The sequence below is a fragment of the Chiloscyllium plagiosum genome, unplaced genomic scaffold (assembly GCF_037043375.1).
Source record: "Chiloscyllium plagiosum isolate Xiang-an unplaced genomic scaffold, Cpla_swu_hap1 HiC_scaffold_9, whole genome shotgun sequence".
Lineage (NCBI taxonomy): Eukaryota > Metazoa > Chordata > Chondrichthyes > Orectolobiformes > Hemiscylliidae > Chiloscyllium > Chiloscyllium plagiosum.
Window position 1 is genome coordinate 72,079,522 of NW_028270147.1, and position 26,238 is coordinate 72,105,759.

The 26,238-nt window shown below is 40.7% G+C and overlaps 1 protein-coding gene and 1 long non-coding RNA gene across 2 annotated transcripts in view; one reads left to right on the forward strand and one right to left on the reverse strand.

The window, feature by feature from the left end:
• Positions 1-26,238, reverse strand: part of LOC122554516 (kelch-like ECH-associated protein 1) — a 70,892-nt gene that overhangs the window by 41,988 nt on the left and 2,666 nt on the right. The gene's annotated exons all lie outside the window — the stretch shown is intronic.
• On the forward strand, positions 339-25,483 carry LOC148149163 (uncharacterized). The gene is made up of 3 exons (XR_015758174.1): positions 339-644; positions 20,590-20,801; positions 25,303-25,483. It is a non-coding gene; the product is annotated as an uncharacterized LOC148149163 (long non-coding RNA).

Genomic DNA, 26,238 nt, shown 5'->3' on the forward strand with positions numbered 1-26,238 from the left:
TGATTGTCAGCGCCAACATTCACACAACTCTTACCGTAAGACCACCAATAGGAAACTAGATACAGGGCGGAACATGTGTGGTGAAACTGTCAATCATCTGTCGTACTCATGATGACTCGGCATCAATTGAAAGATTGTTTTGTCAGAGTAAAAGCACCTTTGGGGCTTCACTACTGGCCGCGACGGCGCGAACAGCCTTTACTTCCATAAGTGAAGTACGTTTAATCCAGGTTGTGGTTTCTGCACAAAGTGTGACACGTCAGCAAGTTGCTATGTTGGCTGAGTCAGGGAGTGAGTTGCAAAGTATAGGAATCCTGCAGCGTGCAAAAACAAAGCAGTCGTCACAAGTGGCAAACGAGTTTGTCTAGATTTTAAATAAACGAGATACAACTGTTTATGGCAACTCCAGGTAGAAAAAAAACTGCAGGTGATCACTATGCCATGCCCAAAGCAAAAGTCCCTTAGCTAATCAGACTTTACAAATCCTGCTGCAGTTTCATATCTGCACCGTTGCTGTAAATGAACTAGGGCGGGGCTGTTGTTGGGGATCGTGCTGTGACTATCCATTTCTTTGTGGATTTTGAAGATTAAATGGGCTCCAAGCCACATGCGTGACAATTGTCTTCGTATCAGTACAGAAACAGGTGAATGTATTTACAGTATATGGTTAAGATCAGATTTATGTTGCAGTACCAATTTTTTTTTAAAATAACGCTTGCTTGCACCTTGGGCGTATTTTACTGTACTAAGCACGGTACGATAAATGCACGATTTTGATTAGCGAACACTATTCGTGAACTAGTTCCTGTTAACGATTGACGAGAATTAGACTAGTTCTGGTATGAAGCCAACTAACTTTCTTAAATTAGCAGCAGTACTATTATTATCATGATGGTGTCTCAGTCAAGAAGACTGAGGTAAGAAGGGAGGATCTGATCAAGTTGATAATTTCAGAAATCGTTATGGACATGATCTCTTTCCACCTCTTCTGTGAAAATGGAGGATGCCAGATAGGAAAATCACAGATGGTGAATATTGGTAAAGCTGTAACAACAAAAACATTTCAATTATGCTTAAATGAAGCCAGGGATAGAAATTTTACTCTCCTCCACAGTAGAATTATTTTGTTAGCTCAGTTTATTAACGAACAGCTGAGGTTAAGGAAGATATACATGATTAAATATTTCGATTTTATCATAAACTGGACAACTGTTAAGTCACCTATGGAATGCATATGATCAGAACAGAACTTGTGCAAACTTCTACTGAGGTTTATCTCAGAGAATTCCCAGTCGTAGTCATAGAGATGTACAGCATGGAAACAGACCCTTCGGTCCGACCCGTCCATATCCCAACCCAATCTAGTCCCACCTGCCAGCACCCGGCCCATTTCCCTCAAAACCCTTCCTATTCATATACCCATCCAAATGCCTCTTAAATGTTGCAATTGTACCAGCCTCCACCACTTCCTCTGCCAGCTCATTCATACATGTACCACCCTCTGCGTGAAAAGGTTGTCCCATAGGTATCTTTTACATCTTTCCCCTCTCACCCTAAACCTATGCCCTCTATGCTCCCCAACCCAGGGAAAAGACTTTGTCTATTTATCCTATCCATGCCCCTCATAATTTCGTAAACCTTTATAAGGTCACCCCTCAGCCTCCAACGCTCCAGGGAAAACAGCCCCAGCCTGTTCAGCCTCTCCCTATAGCTCAAATCCTCCAACCCTGGCAACATCCTTGTAAATCTTTTCTGAACCCTTTCAAGTTTCACAATATCTTTCTTACATTACATTACATTACAGCGAGGAAACAGACCCTTCGGCCCAACAAGTCCACACCAACCCGCCGAAGCGCAACCCACCCATTCCCCTACATTTACCCCTTACCTAACACTACGAGCAATTTAGCATGGCCAATTCACCTGATCTGCACATCTTTGGACTGTAGGAGGAAACCGGAGCACCCGGAGGAAACCCACGCAGACATGGGGAGAACGTGCAAACTCCACACAGTCAGTCACCTGAGGCGGGAATTGAACCCGGGTCTCAGGCGCTGTGAGGCAACAGTGCTAACCACTGTGCCACCCACCAAATAGGAAGACTAGAATTGCATGCAATTTTCAAACAGTGGCCTAACCAATGTCTTGTACAGCCGCAACATGATCTCCCAACTCCTGTACTCAATACTCTGACCAATAAAGGAAAGCATACCAAACACCTTCTTCACTATCTTATCTACCTGCGACTCCACTTTCAAGGAGCTATGAACCTGCACCCCAATATCTCTTTGTTCAGCAACACTCCATAGGACCTTAGCATTAATTGTATAAGTCCTGCTAAGATTTGCTTTCCCAAAATGCAGCATCTCACATTTATCTGAATTATACTCCATCTGCCACTTCTCGGCCTATTGGCCCATCTGATCAAGATCCTGTTGTAATCGGAGGTAAACTTTTTCACTGTCCACTCATTTCCTTTGAAATTTAATAAGTTAAATAGACATGTGGTAGAAGAAGTCTACACGATTTATTGAAGGAGAAAGCTTATTGGGCTTGCTGTTTTTTCATTGTATCATCTTTTCCTACACTTACCAAATGCTGTCTTAAGAAAGACAATTTCAATAATACTAATTTGCAGAGTAAGTACCTGTACAATATATGTTGAATTTGTGTATGTATATTGGATGTGTTTGTTAAGGCTTAGAAAAGATTTACCAAATATTTCTGCACGAAAACAGTATTGCTATAAAATGAGGTAAAAACAATGACTACAGATGCTGGAAACCAGATTCTGGATTAGTGGTGCTAGAAGAGCACAGCAGTTCAGGCAGCATCCAAGGAGCAGTGAAATTGACATTTCAGGCAAAAGCCCTTCATCAGGAATAAAGGCAGAGAGCCTTTAGGAAGACTCCCCGAGATTCTTGTAGAGAGAGGAGGAAAACTTCTTCAAGACAGGCATCCTTGCAAGAGGATTTGCAGTAGGGTTAAAATCAACGAGGTAAAAACAATGACTGCAGATGCTGGAAACCAGATTCTGGATTAGTGGTGCTGAAAGTGGCTACTTTCTCCCCACCCCCACCCTCCTCTAGCTTATCTCTCCACGCTTCAGGCTCTCTGCCTTTATTCCTGATGAAGGGCTTTTGCCCAAAGCACCTTTCGCTGCTCCTTGGATACTGCCTAAACTGCTGTGCTCTTCCAGCACCACTAATCCAGAATCTGGTTTCCAGCATCTGCAGTCATTGTTTTTACCTCGTTGATTTTAACCCTACTGCAAATCCTCTTGCAAGGATGCCTGCCTTAAAGAAGTTTTCCTCCTCTCTCTACAAGAATCTCAGGGAGTCCCTCTCCCACTGCAACTCCCAGGTCATTTCCTCTGCCCTGAAGCTCTTCAACTTCAACAGTTTCCTCATTTCCCCTTCCCCCACCTTACCCCAGTTCCAAACTTCCAGCTCAGTACTGTCCCCATGACTTGTCCTACCTGCCTATCTCCTTTTCCACCTATCCACTCCACCCTCTCCTCCCTGACCTATCACCTTCATCCCCTCCCCCACTCACCTATTGTACTCTATGCTACTTTCTCCCCACCCCCATGCTCCCCTTGCTATAAAATGGCACATTTTTACTATCCATGTAGAAACTGATAACTTTTAAAAAGAATTTGAAACTTCCAATTGTCAGCAAGGATGACTCAACAAGGTTTCACATTTTAAGACTTTTATTGTAACAAATAGACTAAAAGTACTATTGATCAAACAGTATTTTTGCTGGCTACTTGTATTTAAACTATAGGACAGAACACGATTCTCGTTCGTAAGTAAGAGTTTCATGCCTTGTTTAAATTTTCATGATTTTGAACTCTTCAACCCAAATGCAAGTTTCCATATGCCTTCCTGTGCGGTAAATTGTAGAGACTTGCAATCTCTTGCTGCTCTCTCTCTCAATTCCTGGCAGACAGCCTATGTCTAAGAGTTCATGGATATCTTAGAAACTATTCCTCTTTCAAAGCTTATCTTCATGGCATCATGAGTCATGTGGGCCCTGCAGAAATACTGATTAACTGGCCTTGAAACGCTAATTCTCTTTCATCTTGGAAGTAAATAGACAGATTAAAGCATGATTTGGAGATGCCAGTGTTGGACTGGGGTGTACAAAGTTAAAAATCACACAACAGGTTTAATTGGAAGCACTAGCTTTTGCAGCGCTGCTCCTTCATCTGGTGGTTGTATAACCTTTTATTACAACATACCTCCTCGGGTCCTTCTCAGGACCTCTGAGACCAGCGGTCTAACTACTGTAAACTGCAGCTGCTACTGTCTCCACCTAATGCTTTGCCAACAGCAACCCTGAGCTCCCTTTTAATCTGTAATGGCCACGTCACCCAAGCCTACTGTCAAGGAGCCTTGAATACAGGTTGCATGACCTCGATCATTTTACTCCAAAGTTACATTCTCAAAATATAATAATCCTACAAATCTCGTTTTTAACACCTGGACCCAAAACATAATTGTCGTGATAAGGTTTCAAAAAGGCTACTTAAAATCTAACAACTTATAACATTCTTCAGATTTTAATAACTAACACTACATTCAAGACAAATAATCTTCTCTACCAAGCTGTCACATTTACTATTAAACTGTTTTGGCAGTATCATGAACATAACCTGTATCAACCAAACTGCATGAACTGGTTAAAAGTTAAAGTTTAATTTCATAGGTATTTAAAATTCTTTCCTATAAATCTTTACTGCTTATGGTTTTGCCTTCTCCTGTGCGTTCTGGTAGATCTCCTTTCTCAAGTTGAGCAAATTATACACCTTTTCCATGAGCTAGGTTAAAAGATATTCTGATCCCTTTAGTTTGGTTACTTTTGTAATGAGTATTATTTGCAGACAATCTGTGATTTTTGAATTCCATTAGGTGTGAAATGTAATTTGAGGGAAAAAAATTGTCACAACTCCTCATTTGATTTTAATAAGTCCTTTTGTTTTTCTTTAGAATTGGTTTATGAATCATTTGGTCCAAGTTGTAAGGCTGGAGTTCCACCTCTTTCACATCTGTAGGTTTTTTACTGTCCACTTGAGAAAGCCATGATGTGGAGGTGCCAGAGTTAAACTGGGTGGACAAAGTTAAAAATCATACACCACCAGGTTATAGTCCAATAGGTTCATTTGGAAGTACAAGCTTTTGGAGCACTACTCCTTTGTCAAGTAGCTAGTGGGGCAGGATCATAGGACACAGAATTTATAGTAAAAGATCAAAGTGTCATGCAACTGAAATGATGTATTGAACAAACCTACATTACTGTTAGGTCTTTATTCACTTAGAATGGGTTTAAGGTTTCTATTCATTAATATATAAATCTCAGATCTTCTTTCAAGACACATTCCAGAGATAATTCAAGGTTTTATTAAAAAATGTGACACCTCAGCTCAGAAAATGCATTAAAGGTGTGAGGTTAGAGTCTGTCTGTATTCCAACTTTGAGTCAGACTGGTTATATTTCCGAAGTAGGAATTTATAAAATGTCATATGGACTGACTGCGTACAAACTGTGGGCTTTTTGAACAAAAAAAAATGTATCTGCAAATGTAAATTCACCCCACAAACTTAAATGTGTGTGCGCGTGTGTATGAAGGAGTGAGTGTGTAATGTGTGTGTGTGATGGAGTATATGCCTGTGAGAGGCAGTGCGCGTGAGTGTGTGTGTGTCTGACAGAGAGCGTGTGTATGAGAGAGGGTCTGTGTGAATGTGATCATGTGTAAGTATGTGTGTGTACAGTGTAGTGGGGTCACCTGTAGTATGACATGAACCCAAGATCCTGGTTGAGACCATCCTCAATCTGTAGGCAGTCAGTCCATGTGACATTTTATAAATTCCTATTTTGGAAATGGTTCCAGTCTGACTCAAGTTTGAAATACAGACAGACTCTAACCTCACACCCTTAATGCATTATCTGAGCTCCGATGTCACCGTTTTTAAAAATAAAATCTTGAGTTATATCGGGAATGTGACTTGAAAGAAGTTCTGCAATCCATTTTAAAGGATGAAAGGGGTCCACATCAAATTCTATTTTAGTCACTCGACTGCAGATCTGTCTAATGACTGTTCCAGTTCATCGGTTGTCTCATTGGGCTTGCTGCTGACATTTTGGAAGAATTCCCAGAATTTCATTTGTCTGATGAATTCCGCCATGTCTGCTGCAAGACCAATTGGGTCTATTTTGGTGGGGGCAGAGATTGAGCCCTCGGCTGAGAACTTCAATCTCTTTCAGTTGAAGGGAGTGGTCTAACAAGTCGACGATTGATTTCCCCGTGTCTATTACTGGTGGTGATGCCAAGTTTCTCCAGTTTCTTGTTCTTGGTGTGCATGTAGGTGGTGTAGTCTGGATTCTATCTCGATTTCAAAGTTATAGTGCATGCTGTTGAGTTTGTACGAGATGATTGAGGACTTTGCAAGAGGTGTGATGGGGAAGTCTCTTAGCATAGTCTGTGTTGCAGGTCAACTTCAGTGAGTTTGTGATCTGTCGTGCTTTTGAGATCTTTCACAGTTTCTTGTTACATTTTATAAATTTCTACTCTGGAAATAGAACCGCTTTGACTTAAGGTTGGAATACAGACAGACTCTTACCTCACATCCTTAATGCATTGTGTTTTTTTTATATAAAACCTTAAGTTATCTTGGGAATATGACTAGAAAGAAGTTCTGGGATTTACATATTAATGAATTGAAACCTGGAACCTATTCTTAGTGATTAAAGACTTAACAGCAATATAGGTTTGTTCAATACATCTCATCAGTCGTATGACACTTTGATCTTTTGCTACAAATTCTGTATCATAGAGTCATAGAGATGTACAGCATGGAAACAAACCCTTTGGTTCAACTTGTCCACGCTAATCAAATATCCCAACCCAATCTAGTCCCACTTGGCAGCATATCCCTCCAAACTGTTCGTATTCATATACCCATCTATTTAAATGTTGCAATTGTACCAGCCTCCACCACTTCCTCTGGCAGCTCATTCCATACACACACCACTCTCTATGTGAATAAGTTGCCCCAAGGTCTCTTTTATATCTTTCCTAACTCACCCTAAATCTATGCCCTCTAGTTCTAGACTCCCCCACCCCAGGGAAAAGACTTTGTCTATTTATCCTATCCATGCCCCTTAAGATTTTGTAAACCTGCCCCATTAGCTGCCAGACTAAGGAGCAGTGCAAAAGCTTGTACTTCAAAATAAAACTATTGGACAATAACCTAGTGTTGTGTGATTTTTAACTTTCTCTATTTACGAAAGTACATTTCAACTAGCCAAACTGCGGAATCATCTATCTCTGGTTTAAGGAGAACAGTATAATTCTCCATTGCTACTTTAAAAGTTTCATTTAAATTATGTTAATTATCATTTTTAAAATTTTTTTTTTACAATTCCTTGATTGTTTTAAGTAATTTTCCCTAGTGAATATAAATAATGCTGAACTCCTCTTTCACAAGAGCAATAGGTTCCTCCACTGCATCGATCTCTGCGGTCTGCGTGCTGTAAGAACTAAGAACAAAATGACACTCATTTAGAGCAGAGAGAAAGGCAGCAGTCATTAAAAGGAACACTTTGAATATTCTCTTAGCAGAGACTCTATCCTTGAAATAAGCACCCTTGACCACATCCATGCTACCTGCTATCACCTCAGCACAATACCAACCTGACTTGAGGTTGAGAAGGCTGTCCAACAGCTGGAACACTCTTGCTATTAATGCATTAACACATCTGAAAGTGGGAGAATGTGCCAATGGATCTCCAAGATGTCATAATTAAGAACCAGAGTTAAACTAGTCAGAATTGGGGTGGGCGCGGAACCTATGACCAGCTCCACAGTTGTTTGTTCTCCTCTTACAATATAGTTCTTGGACTTTTGAATTTTATAAAGAACAATATCTCACAGATACAGAACTTTGCCCAACCACAAACTTATTAAAATAAATCTCCTCATACCATGATGTAAGACATCTTAAATTGGTCTAAATGACACAACACCTTGATTGGGTGGCTCCCACCCAAAACATAAGACATCACGATGTATTACAAAATAATATTTTAACAAAACCTTAAGTTTTTACCCAAACCTACTTATTTCAGGCCTAAACCCACTGAAACTGGTTCTTACTCATACATTACCTTAGTCTTTCAGCAGTACTACGCCTCAGATCTGGCTGATAACTTAAAATCCTCCACACGGTTGATCCTTCCAGTGGCTCATCCAAATGTCATGTTTTCTGTTCCTGACCGCTTGTAACTGAAGATCTCTCCAAACCAAAAACACTAACACTTAGAGTCCCCAACTGGCCTCATCAGTCTGGTATTGATTGTAGGCTGGAGTCAGACCGACTTTCCTGATGAAGGGCTTTTGCCCAAAATGTCAATTCTCCTGTTCCTCGGATGCTGCCTGATCTGCTGTGCTTTTCCAGCACCACACTCTTGACTCTAATCTTCAGTATCTACAGTCCTCACTTTTGCCTGACTGGTCCCAACTCTACTTCCAGCTGCAGTAAATTATTTCAATTTCACTCCCTTTTATAGTGATTCATATCAAACATGTCACAACTGCATCAAATATTTTCATGTTGCTCAGGATGTCTGAGAGCTACTCCTCATTGGTGAATTGCATACAAAGTCTAGCCAAGTATGGACTTTGAAACAATGCCATAATTTACCATGGAAAATCATTCCAAAACTATCCAACACTCTTTCTAAAAGGTTTTCATATGAAAAATCTGAGCAGCAGAAGATCGAAGACAACCCAGGGAGATCTACAAACAGAGGAGAATCGACACCCAAAGATGACAGCCACTGTCTGGTTTTGAAAATTAATTTGCTATAAATTTAATAGGGGCTTTATTGGATCAATATATTGTTATCGAGTGGGTGGTAGATAACAAGTCCTTAAGACAAAGTAGGCTTAGAATTGTAAATAGTTTTTGCTTAATGTTCACTTTAAGAGTTATAGAATAAAGTTGTTATTTTTTTCTTTAAACAGTGGAATTTAGGTAGTTCTCGGTCACTCATACTTTAATAGATTATGAGGGGAGGTAAGTTTTTCTGTGGGTTTGGTTTAATTAGCCCAATGGTTTATCGCCATGTCGTAACACAATGGATTCAACGACTCTCCAAAAAAAAAAAAGACCTATTGTCTGTCTCTCACAGCAACTTGCTGATACTCAACCAACAGGAATTATAGAATGTTCACAATGCTCGGCGTGCATTCAAATCTATCTCAAACTCTACCTGCGGAGAGAATTCAGGTTTCGCTACCATTGGTTACGTGACAATGACCAGGAGATCCAGGCACTCCTGAATTGAAAGATATTCCTGAAATGAAAGCGCCAAAAATTCTCTAAGGAAATAAAGCCATTCTAGAAAGAAATACAGGCCATGGTCCAACCAAAAAAAATCTAAAGAACAGATGGTGGGTGGAAAGAGCGTGGGAAACATGTTTCAGTGCGATGAAAACCATCATTGGCTGAATACATGACAACATCTGTAAATGGGAGAATATGCCAGTGGATTTCCAACATGTCATAATTATGACCATTTTCAAAAAAGATAAACCTGATTATGGTAACTGCAGAGGGGTCACTCTGCCATCTCCCGGTTACTGAACAGCTTCTATTATGACGAGGATTCTGTCCATCAATAGGGTCTGTGGACATGATTATCACATCAAGCCAAATCCAATAAAAATGCAGAGAGCAGCAGTAACCCCTACACATGGCCATCTTCAATTTCACAAAGTCCTTTCACTCTCTCAACCAGGAGTAGTTGTGGAGATTGTCCTCAAATTAGGATGCCTGCAGAGAAACTTGTGACTGTCTTCAACTTGCTGTGCAGTATATGCAAGCTGTGATTCTTGCTAAATGATTAACTGCAGTGGTTCAATTAAGGCTGTGTCATCCCATCAATGCTCTTCTTCAACTTTCTCACTGCAATACTCCAACCCATATGAGCTTCTCTACAGAAGGGAAACTAAAGAGCCTACGTTTCCTCCAGTCCTGAGATCACCCTAACCACTGTATTCAAGGTGGAGAAAGTGAGGACTGCAGATACTGGAGATCAGAGCTGAAAAATGTGTTGCTGGAAAAGCGCAGCAGGTCAGGTAGCATCAAATGAGCAGGAGAATCGATGTTTCGGGCATAAGCCCTTCTTCAGGAATCTGACGAAAGGCTTATGCCCGAAACGTTGATTCTCCTGCTCCTTTGATGCTGCCTCACCTGCTGTGCTTTTCCAGCAACACATTTTTCAGCACTGTATTCAAGATGCAAATTACAGATGATGCTTGGAGAGTTTAGGCTAAACACCCTTTAAGCTTGCTCCCACCACATGACACTGACCCCTAACTAACAAGATCCAGTGAGCCACTGGACAGTACAGATTATTTTTTATTATTATGAGGTTGACATTGATAATGAAATTCAACTTTGCGCCCAGTGTGCCTGCACCGCATTTGCCTTTTTGAAGAACAGAGTTTTGATGATAAAGATCTCAAACTTGGCAAAAAGCTCATGGTCAACAAGGGCAATAGTGCTATTTCTCCTTCTGTATATGTTGAAAACATGGACAATATGCAGCAAATATCTCAAATCCCTTTAAAAAAATCTCACCAGTAATGCTTTTCAAATTCCTGCAAATGCACTGGTAGGATAGGTGCTCTAATATCAGGATGCCCTCACAGGCCAAAATCTCCAGAACTCAAAGTCTGTTTTTTTATCATTCAGCTGCATTAGGAATGCCACATCAACATGCTTGTCAAAAGTTCTATAACAGTTCTATTGCGTAAAGTGAATTTAAACTGTGCTTTGCTCTGCAGGTCTGCTATTGATTTAGTGGTGCCCAAATTACCTATTAATAAGGTTGATCTTATCTCAGAGAATGATCTAACTGGAGACTAACATCCAGCCTTCAGATAGTTCCATGTCATCCATTGAAGTGGATAATAAGAAGAATGTAGCAGCCAGATCAGTGGACTTGAGTCAGTACACAAAGCTTCCAACAACTTTGAGCTTTGTCATGACACACGGTTACTGGAGCGCAAAGGTTTCAAGGACATCCTTCAAATCTCCCTGAAAAAACGTAATATCTCCATTGCCTGTTTCCCAAGACTATCCAAATTGGAGAAGAAACATTTGCACCGGTTCTAACCATCTCCAACTGGCCCAAGTGGAAACCTAATACAAACAGGAGTGGAGCATGCAAAGACCAGAGCATCTCACCCAGCATCCTTGTTGAAGCCAGCTACCCAACCTGTGGTAGGGTGTATGGATCCCAGCATCAAACTTAGTTAGTCACCTCAAGACCTATAATCCCAAAAGCGAAAGACAGTCAACCTCAGTCTCAAGGGACTGCTTGAGAACAATTCTTTTGTAATCAGACTTAGGCTTTAGAACCTTTTCTGTTTCAGATGTTTTGAGTTTTTGATTTTTTGAGCACTCGTCCAATCAAACCATTGTCCTTTACATCAGGATCAGAGACAAGTACACGTTCTTCCAAGGTCATTGATCAGGCTTATGTATTCCTCTTTATATCCACTTAATTGGATGCGATGGAAATGTCTGGCGGCACTTCCAGTTAGATCATTCTTGGAGATAAGGTAAGAAATTAGGACACCATACTACAATAACACATCTACAGACTAAGACGCAGTTTAAATTCACTGTATATAAGAACAGGTATCTCCAGCAATACACTTCAACCATAAACTGTTATTTGGTGAACTTCCTAGAAATAAATTCACACCTTTTGCCAACCCTTTGTCTTTTTGGCCTTTTTAATCAAAACAAAAACTGGAATTATTTCACCCTCATATATAAATCTCCTTTATCTTTTTGATCAACTTTTAATCTTTCTAATTTATACCCAACATAAATACATTAGATGGCTATTGGTTTGTTAAAAGCCTAGGATTTTCTGAAACCACACTAGACACTCCTACAGATGACATATTAATGTCCTTGAATCATATTATCTTCCACACTGTTTCTTTTCTATTATAAAGAACATTTACCTTTTCATTTCTGTCACATCACACCATCCCCACCCACACAGGTGCCCGTGCGCACACACACACAATTATTAGTCTTCACTCGAAGATGTCTTATTCATGTACCCGTCCAGATGTCTGTTAAATGTTGTAATTGTACCCATTCCACCACCTCTTTGGCAACTCATTCCATATTTGCACCACCCTCTCCGTGAAAAAGTTGCCCCTCAGGTCCCTTTTAAATCTTTCCTCTCTCACATTAAACCTATGCCCCCTAGTTTTGGACTCCTTACCCTGGGAAAAACAAACATTGGCTATTCACCCTATCTATGCCCGTCACAATTTAATAAACCTCTAAAGATCAATCCTCATCCTCCAACCTATTCAGCCTCTCCCTGTAGCTCAAACCCTCAAATCCCGGCAACATTCTTGTAAATCTTTTCTGAATCCTTTCAAGTTTAACAAAGCCTTCCTACAGCAGGGCAACCAGAATTGAACACAGTACTCTAAAATTGGCCTCACCAATGTCCTCTACAACCAAAATATGACGTGCTAGCTCCTATAATTAATGTACTGATCAATGAAGCCAAAGAGGAATTGTCTTTTTCAAGGAATGCTTCAGCAAGAGACATAGCCATTTTAATTTTTCAGTAAATACAGCAAAGGTCACTAAAATCTTGTTTAATTAAACTGGGCCCAAACACAATGTATTCATCTCAGCTTGTGGATTCAAAATTTCACAAGAAACCCCATTTGTTATGATCCCTGAAGAGACTGTGAATGTTTAGGAATACAGTTGAACTGCAGTTAATAGCTGAAAAGCATGACAAAATAAGATTTGATATTTTTTAAAAATTACTGCTAAATTCAGACTGAAATCACCACTAAACAGTATTTTTGTAGACAACTGATATCTTAAATACAAAAGAGTTTACCACTTTTAATACAACCCAAAAACCTATTTCACAAGATGCTTTATATTAGAAAACTCAAATCCATTTCAAAATTATCTTTGCTCCTAAAAGTTTGCTCCAATTCTTGTCCTTTCCCAGCCTGGTAACATTTAATCCCAGAACTGTCTTTTACATTCATGCCTTTTTTTCCAGAGATTCTGTATCTAATTCCAATGAGTGAAATCTCAGCCTTCTTTTCAATCTGAACTTGAGCTCCCAATTGCATTCATGTGAACCACAGAGAATTTCAGCATCTAGCTGCTCCATCTCAGATCCTGTCAGATTGTCTATGTCTTCAAGTTTTCTTGGATATCTTAGAAATCTTCCATCTTTCAAAGCCCATATCTATGAATTACATGCGTCCTATGTTCAGGTGGAAATATGGACGAGTTAACGTTAAGACCCCAACTCTGTTTAATGTTTGAAATAGCTTGATAGTTTAAAGCATAACTGTGTACAATCCATATTTCCTGGAACACCGAAGACTGTAATCGAATCACAATAAACACATGCTGTTACTACTGTCTCCAATGGTAAACATTTTACATTTGCTTTCCAGCAAACAACTCAGGCGTATTTTTAATTCTTAATAGCCACATCACACAGGCATCTTGTTAGGCAGACCTCAGAACAGGTTACTGAGCTCTTACCAAAAGGACATTAATTGAGTTAATTGCTGGTTGATATCATGCTTTTTTTAAAAAAATACGTAGCAAATGCTATCTAAGTTTTAGTATTTCTGAACAATCATCCACCTAGATATCTGCTTCATGCAGGGTAATGCAGAGTTGGGATTATCGTACCAATTTCATGCTTATACTATTACAATTACTTGCCTACTTAGCTGTCAAGGGTCACACTGAGGCATTGCTGTGGATTTTAAACTTTACCTTAGAGTTTTCCTTCCTCAACCTTACTGTCACTGGAGCTCATCTGAGTTCTTTTGTTACCTTGGATAAATTGCATCTATATAAAGGCCTTTCGTAACTTCAGGCTTGCTCAAAGTACTTTGTAGTCAATGAACTATGTTCCTAGTGCTCTCAGTCATAATGTGGAAATGTGGCAACTTATTTGCACAACGCAAGGTCCAGCAACAAGAAGGGACGTATGACAGGTTAACCTGTATGTGATATTGAGGTGAAAGATAAATATTGGCCAAAACATCAAAGAACTCCTGTGCTGTTCAATTAATATAATAGGTTGAAAAACATGCCCTATGATTTAATGTGTGTGTCTTTATGCAAGTTGCAAATAAGAATAACATGTCACAGGGCTAATAATTATGTTTTTATTGAGATATTTTGCTGCCCATCATGATGCTTATTCTCTTTGAAAGACAGAAAGCATCATTTTTTTGTTCAGACCAAAGTAAAAAAAATCAATTTATTTCTGTGATTTTTGATGGCCAACGAGCAAAACGTGTGCAGATAATTCACAATGCCACAGCTGATATATACTACTGATTCCAAAATCAAATTTGACATCTTCCTGACTTCTCAGAACTTCCTGACAGAGCTTTTGAAAATTGCAAGTACAGTCACATTGTCACAACACTGAAGAAAAATTATTGATGCAAAAGCTTGTGAACTGGTCACATTGGAAAATACCCATCTATTAAAGTATACCATCCCTCTAGGTTGCACACAATAATATCAAAGGCTTACTTGCCCCAAGTAAGTTATTGATTAGGTTTGGAGTTCAGGTTGAAGAATGAGAGGAATACACTTCTAGTTTCATAGTGGGATTTGACTGTTTTTGACAACTACCTTGATATTCAAATAGCTCTTACCTAAAATCTCAAAATCATGAAATATGATCAGTTGCAACTGATTTATATGTACAGTCCTTCAACATCACTGTGGTGAAAAGTCACTTCTTGAAGCCAAACAACATTTGTGACAGATTTCTTTTCGTCTTCCAGTTCCACCTCAGTAGCCATTCAGCTTCTTGAGCCTGTTCCAAAACCATTCAATGAGATCTTGGTTACTCTGTGGTCTAACTGCATATGCCTGCCTTGGGCCCGTATCCCTTAAAAAAAATCTATCTCAGATTTAAAATTAACAACTGATCTAGCATCCACTGTCATATATGGAAGGGAATTCCAAACATGTAGTGCTTCCTAACATCTCTTCTGGACTGCCTGGCCATAATTTTCAGACTATGCTCCCTAGTTCTAGAATCCCCAACCAGTGAAAATAGTTCTCTTTACCTCCCCTTTCTTTTCCCGTTCATATATTGAAGATTTTGATCAGATCACCCTTAACCTTATCAATTCTAGAGAACTGTTTCCAGAAAATATATATTATGACCTGAAGACATGACAAGACTATCACAGCTGTCTTCCATTAAACCATTAGTACTGGCGCTTATTGCAAGGGTTTCATTCTACAATAGAATCTGAGTAAGCAGACCTTTTACATTTTATTGTCCTGCAACCAAATAAAACAAGAGGAATTACTTGCAAATTCTGTGTGAAGGGTGGAAGAAAAGTAGTAAGATAAAAGAATGAGAACAATTGATGAGAGTGAAAGAGGGAATATATGAATGGAACCAAGTCAAATGAATCCAAGTCCAAGATTAACTCATCAATGACATGAAGGGATATGGAGATGGATAGCTGGCCGTGATCGAGAATGGCAGATCAAGCTTGAAGAGTAGGAGGCGGCCAGTGAGGTCCTACCTTCTATGCTTCTGCTGCCCTTGTCCTTCTGGGTAAAAGATTGCAGGTTTGGAAGGTGATGTTGGAGGAGCGTTGGTGAGTTACTGCAGTGCATATTCTGGTGGCACACACTGCTGCCAATGCGCATTACTACTGAAGGGACTGAACGTGGCAAGTTGTGGATAGGGTGCCAATCAAATGGGCTGCTTTGTCATGGATGGTGTCATGTTTCTTGAAAGTTGTTGAAGTTGCACCCATCCAGTCAAGTGAAGCATATCACATCATATTCCTGGCTTGTTTTGTAGATGAGTGGCAGGCATGGGGAATCAGGAGGTAATTACTGGTGCAGTTAACTAAACACTAATGCAAAATCAAAATACTGCAAATGCTGGAGAACTGAAATAAGAAAAAATGCTGTAAATATTCAGCAGGTCAGGCAGCATCTGTAGAAAGAAAAACAGTAAATGATTCAGACCTATGGTCTTCCATCAAAACTTAGAAATGTTGCAGGTGTAATAGACAATAGGTGCAGAAGTAGGCCATTCTGCCCTTTGAGCCAGCACCACCATTCAGTATGGTCATGGCTGATCATCCTCAATCAGTATCCTGTTCCTGCCTTATCCACATACCCCTTGATTTCACTATCCTTAAGAGCTCTATCCAACTCTATCTTGAAAGTATCCAGAGACTTGGCCTCCACAGCCTTCTGGGGCAGAGCATTCCATAACAGGTCTGGAAAAAATGAAAGGAGGGAGGGTGGAAAAAATGAAAGGAAGGTCAACTCAACATTGAATAGCATGTTACAAGGGCAAAGGGAATGAAACAACAAAGATTGCCAAGAACTGTGAATGTCAGAATTATGAAGAACATCCATCTGAACACATAAGAGAAAACAACCAAGTAAAACCAAAACCAAATCTGAAAAGGAAACAAAATCAGGTCAGAGATTACAATCTGAAACATTTGAATTGATCGTGAGTGAATCACATTCACAAAGAATGGAATTTCAATTGGGATCCAAATAGAATAATTTGGAACCAGAAACAGTTGAAATAGAGGTAATGTGAGATTTGGCATTCCTGCTCTAGTATTCCATGAGGCTGTAAATTAAGACCACACAGAGGATATTCATGTTAAGACTGGAGGCCTGTAACCAGTGGAGTGCCAGAAAGATTGGTGCTGGGCCCTCTACTTTTTGTCATTTACATAAATGTTTTGGATGCGAGCATAAGAGTAACAGTTAGTAAGTTTGCAGATGACACCAAAATTGGAGGTGTAGTGGACAGCGAAGAGGGTTACCTCAGATTACAACAGGATCTTGACCAGATGGGCCAATGGGCTGAGAAGTGGCAGATGGAGTTTAATTTATATAAATGCGACAAACTGCATTTTGGGAAAACAAATCTTAGCAGGACTTATACACTTAATGGTAAGGTCCTAAGGAGCGTTGCTGAACAAAGAGACCTTGGAGTGCAGGTTCATAGCTCCTTGAAAGTGGAGTCTCAGGTAGATAGGATAGTGAAGAAGGTGTTTGGTATGCTTTCCTTTATTGGTCAGACTATTGAGTACAGGAGTTGGGAGGTCATGTTGCGGCTGTACAAGACATTGGTCAGGCCACTGTTGGAATATTGCGTGCAATTCTGGTCTCCTTCCTATCGGAAAGATGTTGTGAAACTTGAAAGGGTTCAGAAAAGATTTACAAGGATGTTGCCAGGGTTGGAGGATCTGAGCTACCGGGAGTGGCTGAACAGGCTGGGGCCGTTTTCCCTGGAGCTTCGGAGGCTGAGGGGTGACCTTATAGAGGTTTACAAAATTATGAGGGGCATGAATAAGGTAAATAGGCAAAGTCTTTTCCCTGGGGTCAGGGAGTCCAGAACTAGAGGGTATAGGTTTAGGTTGAGAGGGGAAAGATATAAAAGAGACCTAAGGGGCAACTTTTTCACACAGAGGGTGGTATGTGTATGGAATGAGCTGCCAGAGGATGTGGTAGAGGCTGGTACAATTGCAACATTTAAGAGGCATTTGGATGGGTATATGAATAGGAAGGGTTTGGAGGGATATGGGCCGGGTGCTGGCAGGTGGGACTAGATGGAGTTGGAATATCTGGTCAGCATGGACAGGGTGAACCAAAGGGTCTGTTTCCATGCTGTACATCTCTATGACTCTAAACTGTACCAGCTTGTTGCATCATGTTTTACTTTGGTCCAGATGGGCACTTATTGCAGGGTAATACAAGTTTTGTAGGGGCAATACAAACAAATAAATAAGAAATGAGGAACTGATGTGTGGAGCCAGTATATTAAGGTATCAGAAACATAGCAGCCTATTTGCCTCATCATGTGCATGCAGACATATCCAAGTAATGTTCACCAACCAGGGATCATGGAAACAACTTGTAACCAAAGAAATGACATCCTGTGCCCTCTACACTTTGAAAGCAGCCAAATAGTTCTGGATGTTTCGAGGTATGGATCTAGAGGCCTACCTGTAGCATGAGCAGCAGCAGAATTACTTCATGACATACAAGATGAAGACATAGTAAAGAATGATGAACCTGGGCTATCTACAAAGAAATTTTAAAACGTACAACTTCCACGCAGAATTGGAAAATAAATTTCTCTCCATGATAAGGGTGTTTGCCTTATGTATAACCAATGTATATTGATCAGAAAAAAGTGGAATTTGGAATAATACCACACAATGATGCACAGTAAATTCAGGGATCATTTTCCTTTGAACAGCACGCTTTGGACAAAGAAAGTTGATGAGCTGTAGTGTGTTCTGAAAGCTCATGTCATTTTTTTTTCCTAAATCAAGGGCAAAAATGAGGCCTGCAAAACACAAAAAAATCATTCCCAGGTGATGAAGTAATTAAAGAAGCAATAATGTGGCTGCAGACTCTTTAATTAAAGACAACAACAAATAATAAGTAATGAAATAATAACTGGAATCCAGAGCATGTCACTTGGTGTTTCCACTGTAGCAGGATGAGTGGAATCTTTGTCCAAAGACTTCTTTCACCAACTGCAGGACCTGAAGGACTGAATGCTTCTCACTGCGGCTCAATAAATCTAGCGACATGACCAACATAGCCCAGATCGTTTTTGTACACATGTTTTTTAAGCACATAACACCTCAGAGTCATAGAGATGTACAGCATGGAAACAGATCCTTCGGTCCAACTCGTCCATGCTGACCAGATATCCCAACCCAATCTAGTCCCACCTGCCAGCACCCGGCCCATATCGCTCCAAACCCTTCCTTTTCATATACCCATCCAGATGCCTTTTAAGTGTTGCAATTGTACTACCCTCCACCACTTTATCTGGCAGCTCATTCCATACACATACCACCCTCTGAGTGAAAAAGTTGCCCCTTAGGTCTCTTTTATATTGTTCCCCTCTCACCCTAAATCTATGCCCTCTAGTTCTGAACTCCCCCAAACAAGTGAAAAGACTTTGTCTATTTACCTTATCCATGCCCCTCATGATTTTATAAACCTCTATGAGGTCACCCCTCAGCCTCCTACGCTCCAGAGAAAATAGCCCCAGTCTATTCAATCTCTCCCTATAGCTCAAATCCTCCAAACCTGGCAACATCCTTGTAAATCTTTTCTGAACCCTTTCAAGTTTCACAACATCCTTCCGATAGGAAGGAGACCAGAATTGCACGCAATATTCCAACAGTGGCCTAACCAATGTCCTGTCCAGCCGCCACATGACCTTGCAACATTTTCTCACCATTTTGCCCCTTAAAGAGAGAACAAGGGGCGGAGACATCTACAATGAATTCAAAAGGTACGTGCTTGAGAAAAAAAATTCCCAATTGAGAAACTGTTTTCCATTACAACCAATTGGCACAAATGTGGACTTTGTTACATTTTAAAGAAATTATCCTGATTTCTCCTTTTTTCCTCAATTACCACTATATAATCCATCAGCAATCATTAGCAAGTAAAGTTATGGACTTTTGTCATGTAATGAAAGTTGTTGTTGTGATTGTAAACTTGATTCAAGCAAAAGCCCTTCAGTACAACTTATTTAAATTTTTATTCAATGCACCCTGTGCTGCCTGTGTGAACTATTCCTCGTGAGGTGTTAAATTGAGAGAACATCCTGCAAAGATTTTTAGACCTAATACCTGTAAAGTCATTTTCCTAAATCAAGTGAATGCTGAACAATCAGACAACGTGTGGTTACTTGACTTCAGATTACTTACAGACATAACATTCAAAACTGAATAACCTAAACTGTGAACTGCAGAGAAAGAACAAAGACATTGCACACATGATTAGTGCTGTGAATGCATTCAATCTGAAGCTACCCTGTGTTCCTCCTGTTAGAAATGGGGTAAAGTGTTGTTTTTGCAGATATAGAAAAAGCATACAGAAAAGGGGTACAGCAAGAGAACTATTAACCCTGCAGATATTTGGGGACTTTTCAGTGTATAATTGTGGTTAATTAAATACTAACTTTGGTGTGTAATTACTATAACAAAAAGTTCTTTTTGTAAAATTATGCTTTCAGCAAAAAGCTGAGATAACCGAAATGCTTGAGCGATACAAAATGATACAAGTTAATGAAATGTCCATAATGGAATGTACCAGTAGAATTGATACAAAATGTTAAACTAGATCTAGATGTACTGTCCACAAAATAAATGTATGTGTCAGCACTTACAGAAAGGAAGGTTGCCAACCTGGGGAAAGGGGAAGTAATAAGGGTGGAGCACAGCTGGGCAGTGGTCTGGCACAGTAAGAGAGATTGGGTAAATAGGAGTCTGGAGAGATGACCTCACTCGGCTCAAAGGGTATAACTGTACATTAACCTAAGTTCTAATTTGCTCATTTGCTTATGCAATTGAAGCCCTTACTTGCAAGTTCGTAATAAATTGTCTTGTTTCCAGTTTTGGTGGTCTTGTCTAAATTTTATTGAATTTTGTTTCTAACAGATTTGGGGGCTTGTTCCAGGATCCCAAGCTCCGGTCGCTCGGCATTCTTGGAGAAACGGAGAAGGTGCACCTCGCTGGTTTCGGTGATCTCTAGTTTCCCTTTGTTGCTGAGGCGGCTTTGGACGAGCATGATTCGGACTGGGAGACCCTGGAAACAAGACGGGCAGACGTGGCGGGTTCAGTCGGGTGACTCTTGTGTGCACAAGACCCGGGTAAGAAAGGTCTTAAAAGATTTATCCGGGCGACCGGAGTAGGCAGTGGTATTTGCTGCCATTCGGATATATCCGGGGATCCGGGGTGCTGGTGACTGGAATAGGCTAATCCAGTCAGCCAGGGTGGGTAGCCATTGATATTGTTGCCAGGTGGATGTATCCGGGTGGCTGGCAGCGGTAGTTGCTGCCAGTTGGATATATCCGGGGATCTGGGGAACCGGGGTTCCGGTCGACTGGGGTTGGTAGCGGTAGTTGCTGCCAGGTGGATACATCCGGGAGACCGGCAGCGGTATTTGCTGCCAGGTGGATGTGTCTACGTATCTGGGCGACTGGGGTAGGTAGCAGTAGTTGCTGCCAGTTGGATATATCCGGGTAACCGGTGACCGGGGTTGGTAGCAGTAGTTGCTGCCAGTTGGATATATCCGGGTAACCGGTGACCGGGGTAGGTAGCAGTAGTTGCTGCCAGTTGGATATATCCGGGTAACCGGTGACCGGGGTTGGTAGCAGTAGTTGCTGCCAGTTGGATATATCCGGGTAACCGGTGACCGGGGTTGGTAGCAGTAGTTGCTGCCAGGTGGATACATCCGGGAGACCGGCAGCGGTATTTGCTGCCAGGTGGATGTGTCCACGTATCCAGTGCCAGTTGGATATATCCGGGGATCCGTGGTTCTGGGCGACCGGGTTAGGCGAACCCGATCAACTAGGGTGGGTAGCAGTTGTCACGGTTGCCTGGTGGATACATCCGGGTTATTGCCGAGGGATAAGGGCACGCGAATTCGACCAGGTAACTCTTGTGCACAGACCAAGGTAAGAAAAGGGACCTTTAAGTATTGCCTTGGTGGTCGGGGACGTACGAGAAGTACGGGACGTATGAGAAGTACGGGAAATTGGCAACTCTTAAAGTGTTTAATTGGCTAAGATTAATCTGATGAGTAAGGTGTCTACCTGATTCGATCACCCAGACTTAGACCGGTTGTTAAGAGGGGAAATTCCCCATGCGAAGGTCAGGACCCTGAAGTGGGTGTGGAAGAAGGTGACACCAAACCTCAGTAAGGTTAACTAAATTACAAAGAAACGGCCGATCATCGAAATGGGGAATAAAAATAGTGATTTAAATTTAGAAGGGGACGTCCGAGGAGCACATCCCAACGGACAGTCCTTTAGGAAAAATGTTAAGAGATTGGAAGTACAATCCTCGGATGTGAGGAAAGGATAAAAAACAAATGATAAAATGTCAATGAAAAACAGCCTTACAGTCAGGAGGAATCAGATTATGCTTCGTGTCAGAAACGCTAGTAGCTGAAGGGCTACTGAGAGTGCACTTCGTAACTAACTTATGGCCAGATGCCCAGAAAAATATTCAAAAGCTAGAGGATTCGTTGCGGGAAACTCAAAGTGTCTGTGAGACATGGTGTCTGTGTGTGTGTGTGAGAGAGGGAGAGAGAGAAAAGAGCTGTACAGCTAGTAGAAAGTTTAACCCTTTGTAATTCAGTGTGAATGCACATTTGTTTGTTGGTGATTGAATGTTCCCTGGAGCTTGAGATCCAGGACTGTTTTGAATCTGATTTCTATTATAGAAATTTTAACATGATTTCTTTTAAGGTTAAGGATTTTGCAAGATTATGAAATAAAATGTTCTTTTTACAGGTCATAACTGCTTTACTATCAGTTTCTAACTAATCTTTTTTATCCTTACATAAAAGTGATTTATGGAGGACAGTTGAAGTTTTAACTTGAATAGACAAATCCTTTTAAGGCAGCTCTGGTTATTTCACAACCTATAGCATTGTAATTGAGCAATGACTGGTCAGGACTACTTGGGAGGACTAGTTTTGGATTTGAATCAGGGGACTGGAACCGGGTGATTGTGGTGGATTTCAGAGTTGGGAACTGTGTGCATTTTGCATTTTGAATATTAAACACTGAATAAATGAATTTAAATATATATACATATATATTTATAAGTAAGATTCCAAAATGCATAGTTAGGAACAGGCTTTAAAGAAAAGCAAGCATAAATTGATAAATTGTATTTGAGATTACAGAGAGCAAGAAATATTGCAATATTTCTTTAAAAGAATCAAGGTCTAAACAAAACATTGGGTGATGAGGAATGGCCATGAGGTTGCCCTAAGCTGTTCAGTTGGTTAAATTGGCTCAGCAATTGATCTGGCAACGTAACATGAGAAGCAGAAACAGAAGGCAAAAATAATGATAAGCCACGGTTAATGAGGTAATAAAGAAAAGGACAAAACTAAAAGGATAAGGAAACCGGAATGGTGGCGGGCAGCATGTTGAAAATAAAGTGAGGAGAAAGGATCGGGGAGGAGATGTTAAGGGGTCTGGTAGACAGGAACAAGGATCAAAGTGGAAATCCCCACAGGCGGGATGTTATTACTGTGGAAAGACAGGTCACTTTAAGAGAGAGTGTCCAGATCCGAAAAAGGAAGTAAAGGCAGTGCTGTTTATTAACCTTGATGAAAAATAGGGGTGTCAGGAGTTCCCGACCCTGGGGACCCACCAGGAACCCTTGATAAATTTAAAGGTGGGATCTTACAAAGAGGACGTAGTTTTCCTAGTCGATACGGGGGCAGCAAGGTCATCCTTAAATTTTAAGCCCAAGGGAGTGGGAACGAAAAAAAAAGTTAATTGGATTATGGCAACAGTTTTGTGATGAGAGGCATGAAGAATCAGTTTTACGTTCATGACGAGATATTGCCACCAAATTGGGGATTTAATTAACTGAAAAAGGTGCTATGGAATCTGTTGAGGTTCTTAAAAATGAACGTGCTCGAGCAAAACAATTACAGAAACAGAATGAGAAGTCACAAGTGACTGGTAAACAAACAAAACTGCGCAATTACAGTTTTAAAAATGTTTTAATCACTTATTGTGTTTCCATCCTGAATTTTACATATAATTAATAATTAATATTTATAATAATTCAATTGTGTTAGCCTGAATCAATATTAATTGGCAGGATTGCTTCATACATTCTCAGTGACCTGTCATATTGATTCATGGTTAATTTAAAACATGACTGCATTAATTAATTGTTAATTAAAGAATGGAAAGCTACATTACTGGCCAGAGTGTGTGCAGGCAGTGGTAGCAATAGCCTTATTGGTAGAGGAGAGTCGGAAACTTACTTTTAGGGGAGCCTTAGTAGTCAGCACCCCACATCAAGTACGGTCAGGAGAAGAAAGGGGCATGATTAGAAGAGCTGCTCTGAGGGAATAAAAATAGACATCCGGTGGGTGAGGGAGTGATACCAACCAAAAACAAATTCCCCAATGTGGACCCACGTTGGAAGGGTATGGATGAACACGATTGAGGAAAAATGAGGGACTTTTGAGAAATGGTCATTTTGGGTATTAAAGAAGCAGCACCTTAATCTCAGAATTTTTTTTAAAGCCTTTGAAGTAAGACAGGAAAAGGAGGAAGCCCCGTCAGCCTTTTTACAGAGATTAAAAGAAGCCACTAGAAAATATTCGGGAATGAATCTAGATGATCCGGTAGCACAGGGACCTTTAAAGATCCAATTTGTGACTAAATCATACAAAAGAAATTACAGAAATTAGAAGGCTGCAGTGAAAAACAGATGGAAGATCTGTTATATGAGGCACAGAAAGTGTGTGTGAAAAAGGAAGTGGAGAAACAAAAACAAAAAGCTAAAATAGTGGTTGCAGCAGTTGAAGAAATTACGACGAGAAAGTTAGAATCAGAGAACAGAGGAGGACAAGAGAGACAGAGAGCAGATGGTAGGGGAAGGAAGCAACTAGCAGGATGTTCTTACTGCGGAAAAACAGGACATTTTAAAAGACAATGTCCAAGGTTAGGACAACAAAGAGAAGCGGTATCATTGATGATTTTTGATGAAGATTAGGGGAGTCAGGGGTCCCCTCCTCCTAAGACCCACCGGGAACCCTTGATAAATTTAAAGGTGGGACCTGAAGGAGAGGAAACAGTGGTGTTAGTGGATACGGGAGCAGCACGATCATCTCTAAGCTTTAGACCTAGCGGTGTTAAATTAACTAACAAAGGTCTCAAGGTTTCTGGAGTAAAAGGCAAAGAATTCTTAAATCAGAATGCAGGACAATGGCTCACAGACTCTAGGATCTTGAAATATGAGACAATCTTAATAGAACAGGATGACCTTGTGTTAGTCACAGACAGTTGCTTGAATCCAGCTACATTTCTGTGGCGGAGAGAGGGGGGTGGCCCCTGGCAATCCCGAACATGACTGCCTTGATATTACTGAATATCAGGCTAAAGTGCGAATGAACTTAAGAGACGTACCGTTGCATGCGAGAGCTCGGTTGTTTGTCGACGGGTCCTCCCGGATGATTGAGGGAAAAAAGCACAATGAATATACTGTAGTAGACGGGATAGAGGGAAGCATTATCGAAGCTGAAAGACTGCCTAACGGCTGGTCAGAGTTCAATGATAAGTTTTTAAAGAACTATATTGTGGCGCTCGGTTCTTCTTTGTCTATTCTTAGGAGTAAAGGCCTGTTGGTACAGACACCGCCACTCGAGTTTGCAGTACATCGAATACAACCGGGTGATTGGGTCCTGATCAAGACCTGGAAAGATACCAAACTACACCTGAGCTGGGAGGAACCATTCCTAACCCTCCTAACTAGTGAAACAGCTATCCGGACTGCTGAGAAAGGGTGGAGTCATCACACTCGCGTTAAAGGTCCTGTGAACGCCGCATTGGCGGAGTTGCACACTCATCCTACAGACAACCCTCTGAAAGTTAAGCTGAGAAAGAAAGAATGAACTGAGACAAAAGACTCTTTTAACGTTTGCTGATATATATATATTGTTATTGATTGTAAGGGCTGTATGGACTCATCTCTCCCTGGCGCCTAAAAGATTAAGACAGATAGGCAGACGGTAGACAGGGGTTAGAGATGGGCGGGTACTGGTATAGTATTGTAATGTTAGTAGTACTAACTATTCAAGGTGATGGGAAAAATCACTTTACTTCACTGTGCCAAAATTATGCTGAACAAAAGGGACTGGCCGACTGTTGGTTCTGTGCAGAGGTCCCACACCATGGCGAATCTGGAATCCCCACCTCGGTAATACCGTTCACTAAAAAAAGTATACGATGTCCAACAATTTGATGTGGGTTCAAATAATACAAAGTGGAGATTTGAAAGAAGCAAATATAGCTTTGCGGGATGGTTCCCAAGGCCAGCTCCGAAAAATCAGGGCGCTATTGATAGTCTTAGAATTTCCCCACCGAAAGGAGCAGTAAATAACACCTGTTTCTGTAATCAGAATGATGCTGCGCCTTTCCAACTAGGAAAATCATCTTCTGTCCACACCAGTCAAGCCACTGCCACGACCACTCCCCGAATATTAAACGGAACATATTGGGTATGCAGTCTGAAGGCCTATCCATTTATTCCCGGGGAAAAATACAT